This window comes from Pongo abelii, chromosome 14, assembly GCF_028885655.2.
Source record: "Pongo abelii isolate AG06213 chromosome 14, NHGRI_mPonAbe1-v2.0_pri, whole genome shotgun sequence".
NCBI lineage: Eukaryota > Metazoa > Chordata > Mammalia > Primates > Hominidae > Pongo > Pongo abelii.
In genome coordinates this window covers 118998912-119021150 of record NC_071999.2, presented here as the reverse complement: position 1 = coordinate 119021150, position 22239 = coordinate 118998912, and the positions used below count along the sequence as shown (strand labels likewise).

The window sequence follows — 22239 nt, the reverse complement described above, 5'->3', positions numbered from 1 at the left end:
CACCAGCCAAGAAGCACCTCTGACACCGTCCAGGCTCTCCAGGTGAGGCCCACCTGAGCTCAACTGCCACCAGCGGTCTGAAATCGTGTCTGCTGTTTTCCCCCACCCGCCCCGCCATCCGCTAGACCCTGGGAGGTAAGGTCTAGTGACAGGGACCCTGTTACCAAGAAAGCGCCCCGGTGAGTGGTCAGACTCAACAGGCACACACCCTCTAGGCAGAAGGCAGATACAGGGGCCTCTCCTGGACTAGAAGGGGACCCTGATCCTGAAGCCCAACACGCAGGTGAGAGAGGTGGCCTGCAGGGTCTAGAGAGAAAGAACTGCCAGGAAAAACACTTTCCCCTTTCCAGAAGGCACCGCAACGATGGACATGACCCTCAGTTATTCGGGGTCAGAGGTCAATTTGCACAGCCAGCCAGAATCGTAGGCCCTGCCTGGAATCTAACCTGTTTCACAGGCTAAATTTTATTTAATTTGTATTTTGGTTTTGGCTTTATAGTTTAATGTTGTAAGGATATCATTATAATCAACATATGTCAACACCAGGGTTGCTAAGAAATTTACGCTGCTCTAAGTAATGCTTCCGTGACTGGAAATGGTTCTGGGAGCTGCTCTGAGTGACGGTTCCATGACTGGAAATGGTTCTAGGAGCCGCTGTGAGTGACGCTTCCATGACTGGAAATGGTTCTAGGAGCCGCTCTGATGCTTCCGTGACTGGAAATGGTTCTGGGAGCCGCTCTGAGTGATGCTTCCGTGACTGGAAATGGTTCTGGGAGCTGCTCTGAGTGACGCTTCCGTGACTGGAAATGGTTCTGGGAGCCGCTCTGAGTGATGCTTCCGTCACTGGAAATGGTTCCAGGAGCTGCTCTGAGTGACCCTTCCGTGACTGGAAATGGTTCTGGGAGCCGCTCTGAGTGATGCTTCCGTCACTGGAAATGGTTCTAGGAGCTGCTCTGGGTGACGCTTCCGTGACTGGAAATGGTTCTGGGAGCTGCTCTGAGTGATGGTTCCGTGACTGGAAATGGTTCTGGGAGCCGCTCTGAGTGACGCTTCCGTGACTGGAAATGGTTCTGGGAGCCGCTCTGAGTGATGCTTCCGTCACTGGAAATGGTTCCAGGAGCTGCTCTGAGTGACCCTTCTGTGACTGGAAATGGTTCTGGGAGCCGCTCTGAGTGACTCTTCCGTGACTGGAAATGGTTCTGGGAGCCGCTCTGAGTGACTCTTCCGTGACTGGAAATGGTTCTGGGAGCCGCTCTGAGTGACGCTTCCGTGACTGGAAATGGTTCTGGGAGCCGCTCTGAGTGATGCTTCCGTCACTGGAAATGGTTCCAGGAGCTGCTCTGAGTGACCCTTCTGTGACTGGAAATGGTTCTGGGAGCCGCTCTGAGTGACTCTTCCGTGACTGGAAATGGTTCTGGGAGCCGCTCTGAGTGACTCTTCCGTGACTGGAAATGGTTCTGGGAGCCGCTCTGAGTAATGTTTCTGTGATTGGAAACGGTTCTGGGAGCTGCTGAGTGATGCTTCTGTGACTGGAAACGGTCTGGGAGCCACTCTGAGTGATGATTCCGTATTGGAAATGGTTCTGGGAGCCGCTCTGAGTGATGGTTCCATGACTGGAAATGGTTCTGGGAGCCGCTCTGAGTGATGCTTCCATGACTGGAAATGGTTCTGGGAGCCGCTCTGAGTGATGCTTCCGTGACTGGAAATGGGTTCTGGGAGCTGCTCTGATTGATGCTTCCGTGACTGGAAATGGTTCTAGGAGCTGCTCTGAGTGACGCTTCTGTGACTGGAAATGGTTCTGGGAGCCGCTCTGACGCTTCCGTGACTGAAAATGGTTCTGGGAGCCGCTCTGAGTGACGCTTCCGTGACTGGAAATGGTTCTGGGAGCCGCTCTGAGTGACGCTTCCGTGACTGGAAATGGTTCTGGGAGCCGCTCTGAGTGACGCTTCCGTGACTGGAAATGGTTCTGGGAGCCGCTCTGAGTGATGGTTCCGTGACTGGAAATGGTTCTGGGAGCTGCTCTGATTGATGCTTCTGTGACTGGAAATGGTTCTAGGAGCTGCTCTGAGTGACGCTTCCGTGACTGGAAATGGTTCTGGGAGCTGCTCTGAGTGATGGTTCCGTGACTGGAAATGGTTCTGGGAGCCGCTCTGAGTGACGCTTCCATGACTGGAAATGGTTCTGGGAGCCGCTCTGAGTGACGCTTCCATGACTGGAAATGGTTCTGGGAGCCGCTCTGAGTGACGCTTCCGTGACTGGAAATGGTTCTTGGAGCTGCTCTGATTGATGCTTCCGTGACTGGAAATGGTTTTAGGAGCTGCTCTGAGTGACGCTTCCGTGACTGGAAATGGTTCTGGGAGCCGCTCTGAGTGATGCTTCCGTGACTGGAAATGGTTCTGGGAGCCGCTCTGACGCTTCCGTGACTGAAAATGGTTCTGGGAGCCGCTCTGAGTGACGCTTCCGTGACTGGAAATGGTTCTGGGAGCCGCTCTGAGTGACGCTTCCGTGACTGGAAATGGTTCTGGGAGCCGCTCTGAGTGATGCTTCCGTGACTGGAAATGGTTCTGGGAGCCGCTCTGAGTGACTCTTCCGTGACTGGAAATGGTTCTGGGAGCCGCTCTGAGTGACTCTTCCGTGACTGGAAATGGTTCTGGGAGCCGCTCTGAGTGACGCTTCCGTGACTGGAAATGGTTCTGGGAGCCGCTCTGAGTGATGCTTCCGTGACTGGAAATGGTTCTGGGAGCCGCTCTGAGTGATGCTTCCGTGACTGGAAATGGTTCTGGGAGCCGCTCTGAGTGACGCTTCCCTGACTGGAAATGGTTCTGGGAGCCGCTCTGAGTGACGCTTCCGTGACTGGAAATGGTTCCGGGAGCTGCTCTGAGTGATGCTTCCGTGACTGGAAATGGTTCTAGGAGCCGCTCTGAGTGATGCTTCCGTGACTGGAAATGGTTCTGGGAGCCGCTCTGAGTGACGCTTCCGTGACTGGAAATGGTTCCGGGAGCTGCTCTGAGTGATGCTTCCGTGACTGGAAATGGTTCCGGGAGCTGCTCTGAGTGACGCTTCCGTGACTGGAAATGGTTCCGGGAGCTGCTCTGAGTGATGCTTCCGTGACTGGAAATGGTTCTGGGAGCCGCTCTGAGTGACGCTTCCGTGACTGGAAATGGTTCCGGGAGCTGCTCTGAGTGACGCTTCCGTGACTGGAAATGGTTCCGGGAGCTGCTCTGAGTGACGCTTCCGTGACTGGAAATGGTTCCGGGAGCTGCTCTGAGTGACGCTTCCGTGACTGGAAATGGTTCCGGGAGCTGCTCTGAGTGACGCTTCCGTGACTGGAAATGGGTTCTGGGAGCCGCTCTGATTGATGCTTCCGTGACTGGAAATGGTTCTGGGAGCTGCTCTGAGTAACGCTTCCGTGACTGGAAATGGTTCTAGGAGCTGCTCTGAGTGACACTTCCGTGATTGGAAATGGTTCTGGGAGCTGCTCTGAGTGACGCTTCCGTGACTGGAAATGGTTCCGGGAGCTGCTCTGAGTGATGCTTCCGTGACTGGAAATGGTTCTGGGAGCCGCTCTGAGTGACGCTTCCGTGACTGGAAATGGTTCCGGGAGCTGCTCTGAGTGACGCTTCCGTGACTGGAAATGGTTCCGGGAGCTGCTCTGAGTGACGCTTCCGTGACTGGAAATGGTTCCGGGAGCTGCTCTGAGTGACGCTTCCGTGACTGGAAATGGTTCCGGGAGCTGCTCTGAGTGACGCTTCCGTGACTGGAAATGGGTTCTGGGAGCCGCTCTGATTGATGCTTCCGTGACTGGAAATGGTTCTGGGAGCTGCTCTGAGTAACGCTTCCGTGACTGGAAATGGTTCTAGGAGCTGCTCTGAGTGACACTTCCGTGATTGGAAATGGTTCTGGGAGCTGCTCTGAGTGATGGTTCCGTGACTGGAAATGGTTCTAGCTAACCTTGGCCACAGTCCTGCAGGGAAGGTGCTTCTTATGTCAATTTTACAGGCAAGAAACAGAGGCTCTGAGAGGACCTGGTGGGATCCCATAGGCAGTTCGGGGCCATCCTCTGACAAGCGCCATGTGGGTGACTGCTACAAGGGACACAGACAAGAAGTGGAAAACCGGTCTCTGGGTGCAGAGAGACTGTCCAAGCTGGGCAGAGTTCTAGGATCTGAAGAGAGGATGGGACTGTGCAATGGAAAGCACAGGACGCCAAAACCCAGCGACCTCTGACCTGTGAAGTGGGGGCCCAGACCTGCCCCCAGTCCATGTGCAGCCTGCAGCCTGTCTGTGTGGTCTGTGAACTGAGAATGCATTTACGTCCTTAAATGGTTGAAAAAAATCAAAAGAAAAGTAACTGTTTGGGGACACATGAAAACGTTCGGAAAGTACAATTTCCTCATCCAAAGTCACGTTTCATCGGCCCACAGTGGCCCGCCTGAGCCATGGACTGACGACGGCTGCCCTGGCTACTAGGGCACAGCTGGCACTGCAGAGGCCCAGGTCCGCGCCGTCCAGCCCTCAGCAGGAGCTCTGCGCCCACCGCGGAGCAGGTCAGGCACACGTGCTTGGGAGGGGCAAGTGCAGGGTGTCTAGGAGGGCTGGGGAAGCCCTGCAGTGGGGCCGGGCCAGCATTCCTGGAGCTCCATGGACAGGTGGTCGATTGTGGATTGTGGAGAGGCCTCCTGAGCAGGCTTGCAGGGTGGAGCCCCGCCTCCAGCCCGCATTTGTGACACGCCCCTGGGTGGCCAGGTGCCCTGCAGTGTGAGACATCCCAGCCAATGAGACCCATAGGCTTTGGAGGCGATGGGTCCACCTGTGAGTGGAGTACAGAACGTGGGGGAACAGCTTCCCAGGAGTGTGGGGCTCAACCTCTCCAGGAGGCCCTGAAGGTGGCCTGAGAGCCCACTCTGGAAGTTCTGCCTCTCGGAGGGGCAGCGTGGAGCACAGTGGCTGCAGGGAGTCCCGCCTGGCTCTAAGCACCACTTTCCAAGCATGCAGCTTCAGCAGGTGAATTAGCCCAGTTCTCAGTTTCCTCGGTGGGAGAGCAGGGCTGTGGGATGGCGCCTGCCTCACAGGGCCACTGGGAGGGATGCCCGGGTGACAGTGAACGCAAGGAGCATGCTCATATGCCCCAAACATGGCGAGCGTTATCTGGAGGGGTATGCAGAAGTGGGACTGCGTCTAGGTCTCCAAAGACCAAGAACCAGCCAAGGCACTAAGGGGCAGATCGCAGAGGTAAACAGTCCCGCCAGTGAGAACCCGGCCCTGTTATTCCAGGGCCTTCTCTGCCTTCTGCGAGAAAACAAATTTCCCAGACTCCAGAGCGGGCCTTTCTCACATCTCAGCAGCAGGGACCGTGGCTCCAACTGCGGCTCAGGATGAAGGTCCCAGGCACTGAAGAGAGTGAAGCCAGACCCCTCCTCGATCCCGAAACACCGGGGACCACGGTGAGACAGCAATGCCCGGGATGCTCCCGGCCAAGGTCAGGCTGTGATCTGCCCATCAGGCATGTGGCAGAACCAGCTTCAGAGGCAGCGGGGTAATGAGCTCATCATGTAATGAGCTCAAATGATGCCCCAGGAAGAACATAGATGGCTTCTTTCTCTAATTCCTCAGCATGTTTTTAAATTTAAATAACTCTACATTGGATTTTGGAAAAAGCGCTTCTAACATAAGCCTGTTTGACTGCAGTTAAATAATTTATGTGTCTCTTGGCTTGGGAATCACTGTCTCCATTATTTTTTTATATGACTCACTTTATTGCTCCATTATTATTAATAATAAATATGTCAGGCATCAGACAAAAATATCAAGAATAAAGAAATATATAAAGAGCTCCTCAAGACATAACCCAAATGAAAGATGGGCAAAAGATATAAACAAGCTGTTCTTTTTCAAAAAAGAGAAAAGAATGGCAAATGGACTTAAACACATAAAAAGATTCTCAACCTGCCTGTTAGCAGGAGAAGTACAAGATAAAACCACAATGGGACATGGCATCTCATCCAGCAGTGGGAGGCAGGCCCAGCAGCTGGGAAGCCGGGCAGCGCAGGCTGCTAGCAAGGTAGGTGGAGAACAGGCATCCTCCTACGGCACTGACGGAGCAAACGCACCCCCTCTTCTCCGAAATCTCCCTTCTCCAAAGCAATCCCAAAGCTGTCCTCGCAGAAATATAGCTGATGTACTCACATGGCGTCTGCAGCACTATTTATAAAAGCAGAAGATTGGAGCCCAGCTGTCCATAACGGGGGGTGGCCAGGGGTGGGGGAGGTTGAGTCCACAGGGGAACATCACACAGCTGTGCAGACACGTGCACGCCGTCCACCTAACACGCAGGTACGAAGGGACTGAGGGACAGAGTGAGAGAAAAAAGTCCGGGCCAGGGTGACTGCAAGCCACCGTATATGTCATTGAGAACACTGGCTCATTTACCCTGGGCCTGATGTCACTGACTTCTACCTCCTGCCCCAAGACTTAGAGTGAAAGATGAAAAGATGACCTGTTAACTCACCTGTGGGCAGGATGTGTAGACCATGTAGCATATGTGATTGAATACACAGCCCGTCCTTCCATTAACTCCAAAGGACACGGCTCCTTCGGCAGCTGCTGGAGGCCAGGCGGAAGCCGCTCCCAGGTGGGTGCATCCTGGCTGACTTTCCTGGAAAGTCCCGATGCTACACTGACAATTACATTCTCTTTAGCAATTGTAGGATGGCCAGCAAGGACACTGTGGTTATCGGCGATGGAAAGTAAATTCTTGGCATTCTACTGCTCTTCCGGGCTATTAAACTACACTACGGCATTTCGGGTGGTTCATTCCACTGAGAGGGCAATTAAGTTTGTATGGTCAGAACAACTCTCAGTAAAATTCCTCATTAATTTTCTCACATAGAAATACACAACCCATCAGACGGACACGTATTCAGTGCTGAAGACGATGGCGGGAGGCCGGGGGTGGGGACAGAGAGAGGAGCCCCCATCACTCACAGCCCGCTCCGCACAGGGGCGCCCACCAGGCACAGGGGTGCCCGCTCCACACAGGGGCGCCCACTCCACACAGGGGCGCCCGCTGGGAGGATTCTCCTGAGCTGCACTCTCCACCCCCGGGAACCCAGGAGGCTTCAGGAAGGGCGCTGCGTGTCACTCCTGTGCTCAAACAGGTCCTCGCAGGAGGCCTTCCTGACTGTAGCACAGAAAACGGCTGCCCTCTGCCTGGCCCCCCGAGCCCCACTATCCTGTCCCATTTTCTTCTTCGTGCACATCCCCATCTGACATGGCCGCCATTACTGCTGTGACTTCTCTGCTGCCAGACTTCCCCCCACCTTGGAATGAGGCAGGCCATTTATGACATAATCAGACACAGGGTTTACAGTAAGAGGCCCTAAGAAAGGAAACATCCTAAATTTCCTAACAAATGAATGACCAATACTAGACCAATTCCTGAAAGGCTTATACCTGTGGAAAGGGGGAAGGGGTCCCTTAAAAGCATGGGGCACTCCAGGGGTCAGGAAAAGATGAACGATTTGGCCATGTCGTTATTTACAAAGATGCAATGACATGTATATTTGTGTATTTACAAACACATGCGTGCATACACACGTGTGTGTATGTATATACCATAATGTCAAAAGACAAATGAAAAACTGGGAGGCCAGTCACACTGGCTGATGCCTGTAGTCCCAGCACTCTGAGGCGGGAGAATCACTGGAACCAGGCTGCAGTGACACGGGATCACAGCACTGCACTCCAGCCTGCGTGACAGAGTAAGACCCTGTCTCAAAAAAAAGGTGGGGGGATTATCTGCAGTATGCGTATTAGTCAAAGGGCCAATGTTTTGTTTTGTTTTTTTTTTTTTTTTGAGATGGAGCCTCACTGTCGCCCAGGCTGGAGTGCAGTGGTGCGATATCGGCTCACTGCAACCTCCACCTTCCAGGTTCAAGTGATTCTCATGCCTCAGCCTCCCTAGTAGCTGGGATTACAGGTGCGTGTTGCCACATCCGGCTAATTTTTGTATTTTTAGTAGAGATGCAGTTTCACCATGTTGGCCAGGCTGGTCTCAAATTCCTGGCCTCAAACAATCTACCCAACTCAGCCTCCCAAAGTGCTGGGATTACAGGCATGAGCCACACTGTACCTGGCGAGGGCTAATTTATTTAATATAAAAACAGCTCTCACAAATCAAGAGAAAAAAACAAACAGCCCAATAAACAAATGGCAGGGTGTATTCGCAGGCTGTTCATGGAAGAAAAACGTACTGTGGCAATTTAGCAGTAAACAAACAATACCAAGACACATGCCTTTTGACACAGTAGCTCCACCTCTACAAACGTCCATGGAAGGACGCAAAGGCGCGCTTACACCAGTGTTCATCTTGCGGGGAAAGGAGCAGCCCTGCTCACAACAGTGAGGAAAGGGCCGTCCCACAGGCAGCAGAGAGACCCTGTGGCCCCATTGCCAAGGTTCAACTCCTCCACAGTGGGCAGCCGTCTACGTGTTAGGCCTCAATTCCCATCTGTAAAGTGGGAATAATAATGTTATTGTACCTCATGATGACATTACACTGATGAAGTTAGAACGGCACAGAATTAATTGCTTTATAAATGTTTGATGAAGGAGAGGACAATGATAAATAAAAATATCACGATGACGGTAATTATAATAACAATTCTATTTGTTATGAAAAGGCGGGGGGAAGCTATGTAACCCAGAAGAGGTCAGAAGTCATCCCTCCCAAATAGGCAGCTTCCACTTTCACCCTTGCCCGAACTCAAAGGAGGCCCTGTCATTCTCCCAAAAGAAAACCTAGTGCACTAAACGCTAGTGAGCAAAGTGGACTGAAAGACTGAGAAATTCACGAGAGGCTGAAGGGGGATTCAACCCCACATCCTTCAGCACACGTGTCCCCACGTGGGAAGATGGAGACTCTCCTTCCCTTTCTCTTCCTAACACAGTATCCACCTTCCTAGAAATCAACGTTCCCAGCTTTCTCTGATTAATATCTAGGTTCAGTACTTTCCCCGAAGCATATCTGTGTCTTTTCTTCTTTTCTGACTTCTGTAAATCTCCTTTGCTTATTTTTATCTGTAGGACTTTTAATACTCAACAAGTTGCAACTTTTCGTAAAAAATTCCTTAAGCCTTTGACCAAAGCAGGGAATATTTTTGAGAATGTAGTTAATTCAAGAAAGTCATTCAACAGTGAAAGACTTTTAAAATAAAAGTTAGAAAGCTACGAAATAAAAGTTTCCCTTGTTCTTTTAAGTGTGGCATCAGAAATAGAAGGCTGGGACCAGGGATGACACATTCCAGCTCTCTCCACTTGGCTGCTGCTTGAGTTTGGCACAGAGCCTGGCGGCTTAGGGAGTTAGACTGGCTGCACTGGGCGGAGATGGAGGCGCATCCATGGCCCATGGCATCCAACAGAGCAGACAGCCTCATGCTGTGGCATGCCAGGGAGGCCGCTGGGGACGCTGCAGCCACCTGCCCTGGGGCCCCAGCAGAGCTGGGCTCTGTAGGTCACTCCAGCTGTGGGCACCCTGACGCCCGGCCCACCTATGACCCAGTGCATGGCTCAAATGGCGACATTCTGCGTGTGCTCCGTGATGTGGAAGAGGTGAGGCGCACAGCCACAAAGGGCGGCAGCGGCTGTCTTTAACAAACGCGAGTGTTAAGGACACTGGCATGACCTCGAAGCTCCTCCAGTAGTTAGAGCCGACCACATACTGAAATTTTAATGGGCAACTATTGAAGATATTGATCTACAAGCCCCATTTTCTGCTTAATATGGTTTTAAAACATTTTTTACATTATCTCTGTAGCTGACTAGCAAAAAACACAATTGCTTATTTCAGATTAACAGGAAGAAGCATAAATGACTATAATGCAAAAATTGCATTGAGGCCGGGCGTGGTGGCTCACGCTTATAATCCCAGCACTTTTGGAGGCCGAGGCGAACGGATCGCATGAGTCCAGGAGTTTGAGACCAGCCTGGGTGACATAGCAGAACCCTGTCTCTACAAAAAATACAAAAATTGGCTGGGTGTGGTGGCACATACCTGCAGTCTCAGCTACTCTGGAGGCTGAGATGGGAGGATTGCTTGAGCCCAGGAGGCAGAGGCTGCAGTAAGCTGAGATCATGCTATTGCTCTCCAGCCTGCACAACAGAGCAAGACCCATCTCAATAAAAAGAAATGAAAGAAATGCATTTATATTTATGATCATTTCTCAGAATAAATGTCTACTACATGATCACCAAAGTTGGAAGGTAATGAAGACCCATCTTGGTTTGAGAGTCCCACAAATGCCTTCTAGCTTCTGTCTATAAACGCAGGTTGAGTAGCCCTTATCCAAAATGCTTGGGACCAGATGTGCTTTGGATTTTGGGATATTTGCATATGCATCATGAGATACCTCGGGATGAGACCCAAATCTAAACACAAAATTCATTTGTGTTTCACACACACCTCATACACATAGCCTGATGGTAATTTTATACAATATTTTAAATAATTTTATGCATGAAAGTTTGTGTCAACAGCTTATGAATGGAATTTTCCACTTGTGGCTTCATGCTGGTGCTTGAAAAGTTTCAGATTTTTGAGCATTTTGGATTTGGGATTTTGGGATAAGGGATGCTCAAATTCATCCCATCCCTTCAATTTTGCCTTACTCTTTCTTTCTGCATACAATCCTGTGTTCCTTCGTTTTGTTTTGTTTTTTTGAGACGGAGTCTTACTCTGTCCCTCAGGCTGGAGTGCAATGGTGTGATCTCGGAACACTGCAACCTCCGCTTCCCAGGTTCAAGCAATTCTCCTGCCTCAGCCTCCCGAGTAGCTGGGATTACAGGCGTGCACCACAATGCCTGGCTAATTTTTGTATTTTTAGTGGAGATGGGGTTTCCCCATGTTGGCCAGCTGGTCTCGAACTCCTGACCTCAAGTGACCAGCCTGCCTCGGCCTCCCAAAGTGCAGGGATTATAAGCATGAGCCACCATACCAGGCCCTGTGTTACTTTTTATAATTTGCTAAAAAGCTACAGTAGGGCTACTGAATGTGCACACAATGCACTCTCTGTTTCTTTGAAACACTGCCAAAAACACTATTTTGCCTTTGCAGTTTCTTGGCACGCTGGCTGAAGATGTGTTGCCCACACGCTGAGGGAGGTCCTTACCCGTGGACGCCGAGCTCTGGGAGGCTGCGGTGGCGGCAGCTGAGTCTGCAGGTGGAGAGGTGCAGGGACTGTCTTGCCTCCACCTCCTTCAATACCTACTTTTCTTCCCAGCAAGAGTCCCTTCCCTTACGCTCCCGAATCCACCCTGGCCCTGACGCTGCGCCTGAGCACCACATCCTGACCCCACTTGTTGGCAAGATGTCTGCATGTCCACAAGTGTAGCGTTCATCTCATCTCAACAATCCGTCCTTCCAGAGCAGACGGGTGATCCCTATCACCTTCTGAACACTCTGCTTGCTACAGCTCCTATTCATCATCTCGGTCACACCTGGGGTCCCTCTACCTGTTCCACACCTAGACCAGTGGTTTTCACCCCGGCCACACATCAATATCACTTAGGAAGTTTAAAAAAAAAAAAAAAACTATGCCAATGCAAGCCAGTGACAGAACAAAATTAATTACCGGATTTTAAAATAGGCAAAGAACCTGAAGATACATTTGTAGCGAGAAGGTCTAATAAGGAGATGAAAAGTGCTCTGTATCACTAGTCATGAGAAATGCAAATTAAAACCACAATGAGGCCAGGCGTGGCAGCTCACAGCTGTAATCCCAGCACTTTGGGAGGTCAACGTAGGAGGATCACCTGAGTTCAAGACCAGCCTGAGCAACCTAATGAGACCCTCCCTCTTCATAAAAAGTTGTCTTTTTTTTTTTTTAATTAGCCAGGCATGGTGGTGCACGCCTGTGATCCCAGCTACTGGGTAGACTGAGGTGGGAGGATCGCTTGAGCCCAGGAGGTTGAAGCTGCAGTGAGCTATGATCGTGCCACTGCACTCCAGCCTGGGTAACAGAGCGAGATGCTGTCTCTAAAAGACAACAGCAACAAGACCCCACAATGAGATACTACTTAAACGGAGCAGGATGGCTGCTACCAAAACACTAGACAGCGCCAAGTGCTGGGAAGGACGTGGGGAACCGGAACCCCAGTTACCCGGTGAAGACCTGGGGAACCAGAACCCCAGTTACCCGGTGAGGACGTGGGGAGCCGGAACCCCAGTTACCCGGTAAGGACCTGGGGAACCCGAACCCCAGTTACCCGGTGAGGACCTGGGGAACTGGAACCCCAGTTACCCGGTGAGGACGTGGGGAGCCGGAACCCCAGTTACCCGGTGAGGGCGTGGGGAGCCGGAACCCCAGTTACCCGGTGAGGGCGTGGGGAGCCGGAACCCCAGTTACCCGGTGAGGGAGTGGGGAGCCGGAACCCCAGTTACCCGGTGAGGGCGTGGGGAGCCGGAACCCCAGTTACCCGGTGAGGGCGTGGGGAGCCGGAACCCCATTTACCCGGTGAGGGCGTGGGGAGCCGGAACCCCAGTTATCCGGTGAGGGCGTGGGGAACTGGAACTCTGCGCACTGCCGGTGCAAGTGTGAAACGACGCAGCTGCTATGGAGACAGCACGGAGGTTCCTCAGAGAATTAAACATAGGTATGACCCAGCACAGGATCCAGCAGTCCCGCCTCTGGGTGCGCATCCAAAAGAAATGAACTCAGTATGTGGAAAAGACATCAGCACACGATCAGCGCTGCACCATTCACGATCACCGCCGCCAGCATTCACAACGGCCTACGGCGGACGCCCAAGAGTCCATCCACAGGTGAATGGACAATAAAAACGTGGGGTATACACACAACAGAACGTGATTCCGCCACAAAAAGACAGACACAGGATGAGTCCACTGAAATGACGTATCTAAAGTGGTCAAAATCACAGACAGAGAAAGCAGAATGGTGGTCACCAGAGCCTGGGGGAGGGGAGGTGGGGACACCTAGTTTAATGGCCCAGAGGCTGAGTTTTGCAAGACGAAGAATTTCTGGAGTTCCGCTGCACGACAATGTGGATGTGCTCAATGCTGCTGAACTGTACACTTAACACGGCTATGATGGTCAGTTCCATGCATGCTTTTTTTACAATTCAAAACTTTAGAAAATTATTTAAAACACAACAATACCAAGCCTGGGTCCTGCCTCTCAGAGCTCCTAACCTTTTTGTTTTATGCTTCTCGATGATCCTTTTGTTTTTTTGGCCTTCCTCACTCATTCTCATATGATTCTAATATATAGCTGTGAGTAGGAACACCTACAAATTATAAACTAAAATTTGAAACTGTCTCTGATTAGGGGATGTATATTTACTGTGCATCCTTTTATTCTCTTCATACTAGGGTATACAGTAAGCGCTTAGTAATCACTAAACATTCACATTATTACCAACTGAATAAAAGAATGAATGATTATTTATTTGGGTGGTACTAATACTCTAAACATACTTTAAAACACTGGGATAAAATTTTAAATAGCTACATTCTAATTCTGATTATGGGCTGGGGTGGTGGCTCACGCCTGTAATCCCCACACTTTGGGAGGCCCAGGTGGGTGAATCACCTGAGGTCAGGAGTTCAAGACCAGCCTGGCCAACATGGTGAAAACCTGTCTCTACTAAAAATACAAAAATTAGCCAGGCATGGTAGTGGGCACCTGTAATCTCAGCTACTTGGGAGGCTGAGGCAGGAGAACTGCTTGAACCCAGGAGGCGGAGGCTGCAGTGAGCCGAGATGGCACCACTGCACTCCAGCCTCAGCAACAGAGTAAGACTCCGTCTCAAATAATAGTAATAGTTATTATTATTATGCTACTAACTTATCTCAAAACTAGTAAGTCTTAGCTATCCAGTGCCCAATTACCCCATCAGTAAAATCCTCACATTTACTGATCAATTACTATGTGCCACGTACTATTTTAAGACTCCCAGATGTATGATCACATTTAAAACTCACCATTGTTTGAAATGGACTTCCCTGTTATTTTCATTTCCCAGTTGAAGAAATTGAGGCTGGAGAGCGCATGTATCTTACATGAAGTAGGGAAGGGATTTGAACTGGAGTTGGCTAACTACAGTGTTTTAACTTGGGACACAACTTGGAACACTGGTCAGAGCACTCTGCGCTTTACACACCAGCAGGGTGACTAAGAGTCGACCAGGAGGGAAGGTGTGGAGGATGCACTTCCCTGGCAAAAGCAAAACACCTCCACAGCACCGAGCCGAGAGCTGACTGCAGGCTAACGAGCCCGAGAGGCACAGCGGCTCACCGGTGAGGGCAGGTGGTAAGCAGAGGGCCGGGGAGGGAGGCACCAGCAGCTAACGATCAGCTTTCACATGAGAAGCTGCCAGGGAGAGTCACCAAATGTGAAGATTAGGAGGCTCCCCATGTCTGAGATGCACTGGACAGAAATAAGCATCCCTGAAATCGCCACTCAGAGAAATCCATCAACATACAGAACGCTGCACTCCATCACAACCTCCCAGACCATCCGAAGCCGGGTGCTGGGAGGAAAGAAAAATCCATCAACACACATCAAAATACAGAACACCGTACTCCATCACACCTTCCCAGACCGTCCCAAGTCAGGTGCTGGGAGGACAGAGAAATCCATCAACACACATCAACATATAGAACACCGTACTCCATCACACCCTCCCAGACCGTCCCAAGCCGAGTGCCGGGAGGACAGAGAAATCCATCAACACACATCAACATACAGAACACTGCACTCCATCACACCCTCCCAGACCATCCCAAGCCGGGTGCTGGGAGGACAGCGACATTCTCCTGCCTTCTTGTTTTAACTTTCTTGACCACTGACAAATGCATGAAGAGGAAGCCTTCCTTACTTGAAAGAGGCAAGTGGCCCACTCACCGCAGCTGGACACGCAGCTCAGCCGTCATAGTATTATGACTAAAATGACCATGTCCATACCAGCACGAAATATTCTAACCTGAAAACTGGCTTAACCTGTAACTTGCACTGTTGGTTCAATCAAAACCAAATACTTTACAAATGCACGACTCCCCTTTTTCCTTCAGACCTGGTTAAAGTTCTTAGCAAACTCCCCAAATTCAAAATGAAGCCTCTGGATGGTGGATGGGCCTATACTAAACTCCAGGGAGGGACACGCTGAGACCACAGGAAATAAACAACCAATCCTCTTTTCCTGAAGCTGTATAGGTTACCTTAAGCTTACTGTGTTACAGTCCTGAGCTCAAAGGAACCTACATCTGCCTAAGCCATCAACTCTAGCAGGAACCTACAAACCTACAACACCTGCCTATGCTGTCAGTGCTAGCAGGAACCTGCAACATCGCACAGGTTATCACACTCTAGCAAGAACCTACAACACCTGCCTATGCCGTCAACACTAGCAGGAACCTACAACATCCGCACAGGTTATCACACTCTAGCAGGAACCTACAACACCTGCCTATGCTGTCAGTGCTAGCAGGAACCTGCAGGAACCTACAACACCTGCCTATGCCGTCAGTGCTAGCAGAAACCTGCAACATCGCACAGGTTATCACACTCTAGCAGGAACCTACAACACCTGCCTATGCCGTCAACGCTAGCAGGAACCTACAACATCTGCACAGGTTATCACACTCTAGCAGGAACCTACAACACCTGCCTATGCCGTCAGTGCTAGCAGGAACCTACAACATCTACACAGGTCATTACACACTGTAGCAGGAACCTGCAACATCTGCCTCTCCCATCAGTGCTAGCAGGAACCTACAACATCTGCACAGATCATCACACACTGTAGCAGAAACCTGCAACATCTGCACAGGTCATCACACACTGCAGCAGGAACCTGCAACATCTGCCTAATAACCACACCCTTAAAAACCTCCCTCAGCCCATTCTGTTTTCCAGCAATGCTATTGAATAGAGCCGTATTTTTTTCACGATGGTGAAAATACACGGTTCCCACCCATGTGGCAGACATCTCACAAAACACATGCGTTCATCACAGGGAGTAAGCAGACCAAGGATGAGGGCACTGGAACAACTGTCTGCCAGTCTGAATCTTCCCCAGAGAAGCCACAGCAGGCTGACGACTTCGCCTCTCCATAGAACCCTCTGCACAGGTGAGGTCTGCCGGCACATGTGCTGTCATACACTGTGCTACTGACGCTTAGAAACCTAACTGGATTCACGGGGTGAGTTCTGTATCAGACCTCTAGGAAATTCTTGAGTGAGTGCCTCTCCCCTCTGCCCATGTACACAGTAAGGAAAAACAGGTGTCTATCTGCAGAAAGTCTCGCTACACAGTAAGGATTGAAAAACAGGTGTCTATCTGTGGAAAGCCTCGCCAATGTCAGGGGTCAGAATGGAAAATGCTCTTTCTGACCTTCAGTCTGAGCACATGTGTCCGAGCCCCCTGAGATCCAGCCGCACTGCGGGGAGACACGGGTCGAAGGCTGGCCGTCACATGCAGGGGATACCATCTAAGTGAAATAAAATGGAGCAGGCTGAGATTGCCTCAGGAAGCCGATGTTGCGCTCCACAGGTAGCTGGCATAAGCGGTAGCTTTGCAGAATTATCGTAAGTGGCATCATTTTTACACAGCTGAGCAAATTCTCAGGTTTTCCCTTTTCTCACTTTTGGTCGTCCAGTGCCTGAAATTAATGCTAATGAACGTCCAGACTACGAAATCAGACAGCACCTATCATAAGTCCCCCAACACACGACCTGTGACACCGCGTGCTCACACCCCAGTCTCCCACAGAGACCAGCGCCTGCAGGGGCTCCTCCGTGGGACCACGTGCTGAGCAGCACAGACGCTAGTGTCTCAGGTGCAACTCGACATGGGAGGTGACAGGACAGCACCCCCTTCCACAGGAGGCATCCCCCCAACCCCCTGAGGGTTCTGACGCTGTTTCCCATGCAACATCAGGCCAGGCAGCAGCCATCTCTAAATGAGCCTGCACTTATTTTAAAAACCTCCTTTCAACCTGGCACCATCTAGATCAGGAATTAGTGTTCCTGTTTGCCTCCAGGGGCGGTTGCTCCCTGCGGACAATGCGTTCACCCGCACCACCCATACTTAGGACACGTGAGAAAAGCGCACTGTGGGGAGGGGGAGCACTCCCCTGTGGGGGATGGGGAGCACTCCTCTGTTGGGAGGGGGAACACTCTTCTGTGGGGAGGGGGAGCACTCTTCTGTGGTGGAGGGAGCACTCTTCCGTGGGGAAGGGGAGCGCTCTTCCGTGGGGAAGGGGAGCGCTCTTCCGTGGGGAAGGGGAGCGCTCTTCCGTGGGGAAGGGGAGCGCTCTTACGTGGGGAAGGGGAGCAGTCTATGGAGAAAGGGGAGCGCTCTGGGGAAGGGGAGCAATCTTTGGGGGAAGGGAAGTACACCTCCACAGGGAGTAGAGTGCTCTTTTTCTCCCCTGGACCCTGAACAGTCACTGTGAGGCTCAAAATACCTGGTAAAACATTAAAGGCCCTGATGCACAGAGGCAGATGGAAAACAGTGCAGAGAGAGCCACAAACAAAAACAGCCGGCATCCACTGAACATGGGCAGAGAAAGAGGTGGCTTGGCGGGAACAAAGGACTAAGGAGCACGGGGCCCTGAGTCTCCCTGCAGCCCACCTGTCCCAGATCAGCACAGGGACGGAGTCTCCAGCCCACAGTGAGGCTATGGCCTGCCCCAGTTGGCTAGTGCCTCCACCCTCCACCGCTGGTGCAACGGGCAGCCTGGAGCAGACCAGGCCAGGGTAATGGTGCTGGACCACTGTTCTCTGCCCTCCACCATGACAGGGGCCCCCAAAGAGTTCATCTGCCCCACAGCCTCACAGGGACCGGGCTACCTTCTCCACCCCCCAGTGTGGCTGCCCAACCATCCCAACTAGAGCTCCTGCCCCACAGCCCCACAGAGGCAGGGCCACCTTCTCCACCCCTGGTGCGGTTGCTCAACCCTCCCGACTAGAGCTCCATGTCCCTCACCTCCCCAGTCCCCACCCTCCCAAAAAAACAAAGCTCTGTGGAAACACAGACACAGCAAACAGAGCACTTCCACCCACATCTTAAATCTCTGTGTGGCTTTCTTTGGCTTTGTATTAGAAATATAAAGCATTAGAAACACTGACCTAAACAAGCAAACAAAGCCCATGTAAGTGATTCAGACCTGTGCCGTGCCCTGCTTGTTTGGTTCTCAGACAACCACAAAAATTCTGAAAATGCACTATTTTAAAATGCTCCCAAATCCATTTTTGACGAGTGAAATTCCGCCCTGAATAACGCTGAGCGCAGCATGACGTGAGCAGCGGAAGTGGGTGGGTCAACGACACGGGACACTGACGGCGAGCGCCTTCTGCAACAAAACGGCTGGATCTTTCCTGCACAGCCAGAGATCAGAAGCTTCGCTGGATGTTACACAACAGGAAGTCCTCCCGTGGGATCTGTGGGGAGGAGACCGGTGGCGACAGTGCAACCCAGTTACAGTGAAAACCGAGCTCCCTGGGCAGCGCGCCTCGTCTGCTGAGAGCTACAAAGCCCTCTCTTCTCCGTGCAGGTCTTTTTCTGGAGCCCTGGGCTACGTTGCATTTTAAAACCTCCCTCTAAAAGGTTATCGGATGCCATCATCACTTGAAGAGTAAAACGTTCCTACCTTGGCTTTGTGGCTATTTCTGCCAAAGGCCAGACACAACTTAAGAAAGATTTGGGCCGAGACAGTAGCTCATGCCTGGAATCTCAGCACTTTGGGAGGCTGAGGTGGGTGGATCACCTGAGGTCAGGAGTTCAAGATCAGCCTGGCCAACAAGGCGAAACCCTATCTCTACTAAAAATACAAAATTAGCCGGGTGTGGTGGTGCGCCAGTAATCCCAGCTACTCAGGAGGCTGAGGCAGGAGAATCACTTGAACCTGGGATGAGGTTGCAATGAGCCGAGATGGCACCATTCCACTCCAGCCTGGGCAACAGAGCGAGACTCCGTCTCAAAAAAATATATATACATATAGATATCTATATATATAGAGAGAGAGGGAGAATTCACATGCTATAAAATTCATCCTTTACAATGTACAATTCAGTGGTTTTTTAGTTCATTTACAGAGTTGCACAATCATCACCACCGTCTAATTCTAGAGCATTTTCATCATCCCAAGAAGGCACAAGACCTACAAACAGTCGCTCCCATGCCCCCTCCCCCAGCCCCTGCCAACCATTAATCTACTTTCTGTCCCTACAAATTTGCCAGTTCTGGACATGTCACATAAACAGAATCATACAACGTGTGGCCTTTTATTTCTAGCTTCCTTCACTTAGCATCGTGCTTTCAAAGTTCATTCATGGTGTACATAAATCAGTACTTCATTTCTTTTTGTGGCTGAATAATACTCCATTGTAAGGATAATCACATTTTGTTTACCCATTCATCTACTGATGGGCATTTGAGAGGCTTCCACTCTTTGGCTATGATGAATAATGCTGCCAAGAACACAAGAACATTTGTGTGAAAGTTTCTGTGTGGACGCGTGTTTTCAATGCTTTTGAGGACATACTTAGGCGTGGAATTGCAGGGCATATTGCTAACTCTTCATATTCCTGTATTTCAAGGAATTGCCAAGTGTTTCCGGAGCAGCTTCACCATTTTACATTCCAAACCAGCAATGCACAAGACTTCCAACTTCTCCACATCCTCCTTAACACCTCTTCATTGTCTGTCTTTTTTATTACAGCCCTCTTAGTGGGTATGAAGCACAAAGTTTATTTGCATTTCTCTAATGTAAATAAATGCAAATAATGTTGACCATCTTTTCATTCATTGGCTGGCCCTTTGTATTCTTCCTTGGTAAAATACCAATTAAAATCCTTTGCCCACGGTTATATTAGAGCATCATTTTGTTATGAGTTGACAGAGTTCTTTGTGTCTTCTGGATGCAAATGCCTGACCAAAGCCACGCTCTGCCAATTTTCTCTCCCATCCTGTGGATTTTCTTTTCACTTTCATAATGGTGTCCTTTGAGGAACAAAGGTTTTTAATTTTAATCTAGTCCAATTTATCTATCTTTTTCTTTGGTTGCTTATGCTTTTTATACCATATCTAAGAAAAGATCGCCTAATCCAAGGTCACCATGATTTGTCCCTGTGTTTTCTGCAGTCACCTCAATAAAGTAAGTCCTAAGTATCTGTGGTACACTTAGTCCTCTGCTAGGCTCTATGGAGTAGGTGAGACAGGTGAGATGCCACTTCCTACCCCAAGGAATCTGCTGTTTCACTAGGGGAAGAAGACATACAAGCAGGCCCCAGAACTGCATGGGCCAACCTAGACTCACAGTGGGACACGAGAAGGGAGGCTCTGTAGGGGCAGGGCAGGAGAAACAGCCTCTATGGGAGCAGTCATCCCACAGTGAGCGAAACACAACACGGCTGACAGCTGGGACCTGGGGGAGGGGGAGGGGGAGGCAGGTGGGTGGGGGGCATGCCAGCAGCAGAATAGGGTCAGAGAGGCTAGAACTGAGCCACATCGCCTTGGGCCGGCACAGAAAGCTCCCGCTTGGCAGATCCACCTGTCCCACGATGCTTAAAGGAGCTCTGCACTGCATGAAGCCAGTCGGCTTATCTGCAAACACTGCCTTGGTGAGAAGAAACAAGTATAATGTCCCCAGCTCACATTTCTTTTCCTATTTGCAGTAAATTATGGCAATAATCTTAGGTTAGTTCAATACTCTACGAGCAGAGGGGTAAATACCTTTCTGAGTCGCTAACACTTTAAGTTGGAGCTATTTCTTTTCTTTTCTTTTTGAGACGGTGTTTCACTCTTGTCGTCCAGGTTGGAGTGCTATGGCATGATCTCAATTCACTGCAACCTCCGCTTCCTGGGTGCAAGCAATTCTCCTGCCTCAGCCTCCCGAATAGCTGGGATTACAGGCACCCACCAACACACCTGGCTAATTTTTGTATTTTTAGTAGAGATGGGGTTTCACCATGTTTGGCCAGGCTGGTCTCAAACTTCTGACCTCAAATGATCTGCCTGCCTCAACCTCCCAAAGTGCTAGGATTACAGGCGTAAGCCACTGTGCCCAGCCCAAGCTGGAGCTATTTCAACCCGAGGCAAATAGCTTTGGGAAGCTGGCGCTGAACAGATATGGGAATGTTGAGTGCTTCTGACCATAGCTTGGGTTCAGAAAAAAGTAAAAGGGCTGAGGGAGAGGACCTGTGAACTCTTCAAGGGTCAATTCCAGGCTACAAAGGAGACTATGAATGGGCTTCCGGAAGCAGCATTTCCCTGCACCATGAAAAAGCAGAGAGGCCAGTTATGGAGGCACAGGACCAGGCTGACCTCTGTAGCACTGGCAGCAAACCTGTGTTAGTTAATCCAAGACACGGAGCTGCTTCCACCTGAGCTCCCCGCTGAGCCCACTGCAGTTATTCTCAATACAAACCAGAGTGACCATGTAACCTTACAGCCCACTCGTTTCATCCTCTTCCCAAAACCCTCCAAGGTTTCCATCCACTCAGATAAAAGGAGAAGGCAGATGAGGCCCTCAGTGACCTCCCTGTCTGACGGCTCCTCAGACACAGCCAAGCTGAGTCCTGTCTTGGGGCCTCTGCCCGTGCTGCTCCTCAGCCCAGCCCCTTCCCTCCTCTCCTTCTGGTCTTATGCCCATGGCAGCTCAGCATAGCTGGCCCTTGCCAAACCCTCCCTGGAAGCCCAACCCTTCTGGAGGTTTCCCTGAAATATTTAACGCTACATGACTCATGATCTGTTTTAACGAACATTTCACTGAAGGATAACTTGCTCACAAAGTGCCTAACCTGCCCTGGGTGTGCGGCTCAGCCTTTACCTGGGTAACCACTGTCATCAGGGCCAAGAAACACAACATCGTCAGCATCTGAGAAGCCCCTTCTGTGACTGTGGGCCCTCCCACCTGCCAAGGTCTCATCCACTTTGACCTCTGCCTCCATCCCCCAGGAGTGCCCAGCTTTGAACCTCACATCAATGAATCTTATAACATACTCTTCCTGTCTGGCTTCTTTTCCTTGTTTAGGCTGTCAAAAGTCACCCATGTTGTTTGTTCATTTTATTTGATGTGAACATTTCACGATTTATTTTTGTTTTTTCTACTCTTGATAGACATTTGGGTTGTTTCCAGGAGCATATATTTACTGGTAACTGCCAAACAGTCTTCTGAAATGGTTTTGAATGCTCCCACCAGAGGCACATATGGGTTCCAAC

At 50.6% G+C, this 22239-nt stretch overlaps 1 protein-coding gene and 1 long non-coding RNA gene across 10 annotated transcripts in view; one reads left to right on the top strand and one right to left on the bottom strand.

The window, feature by feature from the left end:
• ATP11A (ATPase phospholipid transporting 11A) overlaps positions 1-22239 on the bottom strand; it is a 199078-nt gene that overhangs the window by 125597 nt on the left and 51242 nt on the right. The gene's annotated exons all lie outside the window — the stretch shown is intronic.
• On the top strand, positions 13736-19825 carry LOC134759912 (uncharacterized). The gene is made up of 3 exons (XR_010136836.1): positions 13736-14311; positions 16030-16144; positions 19617-19825. It is a non-coding gene; the product is annotated as an uncharacterized LOC134759912 (long non-coding RNA).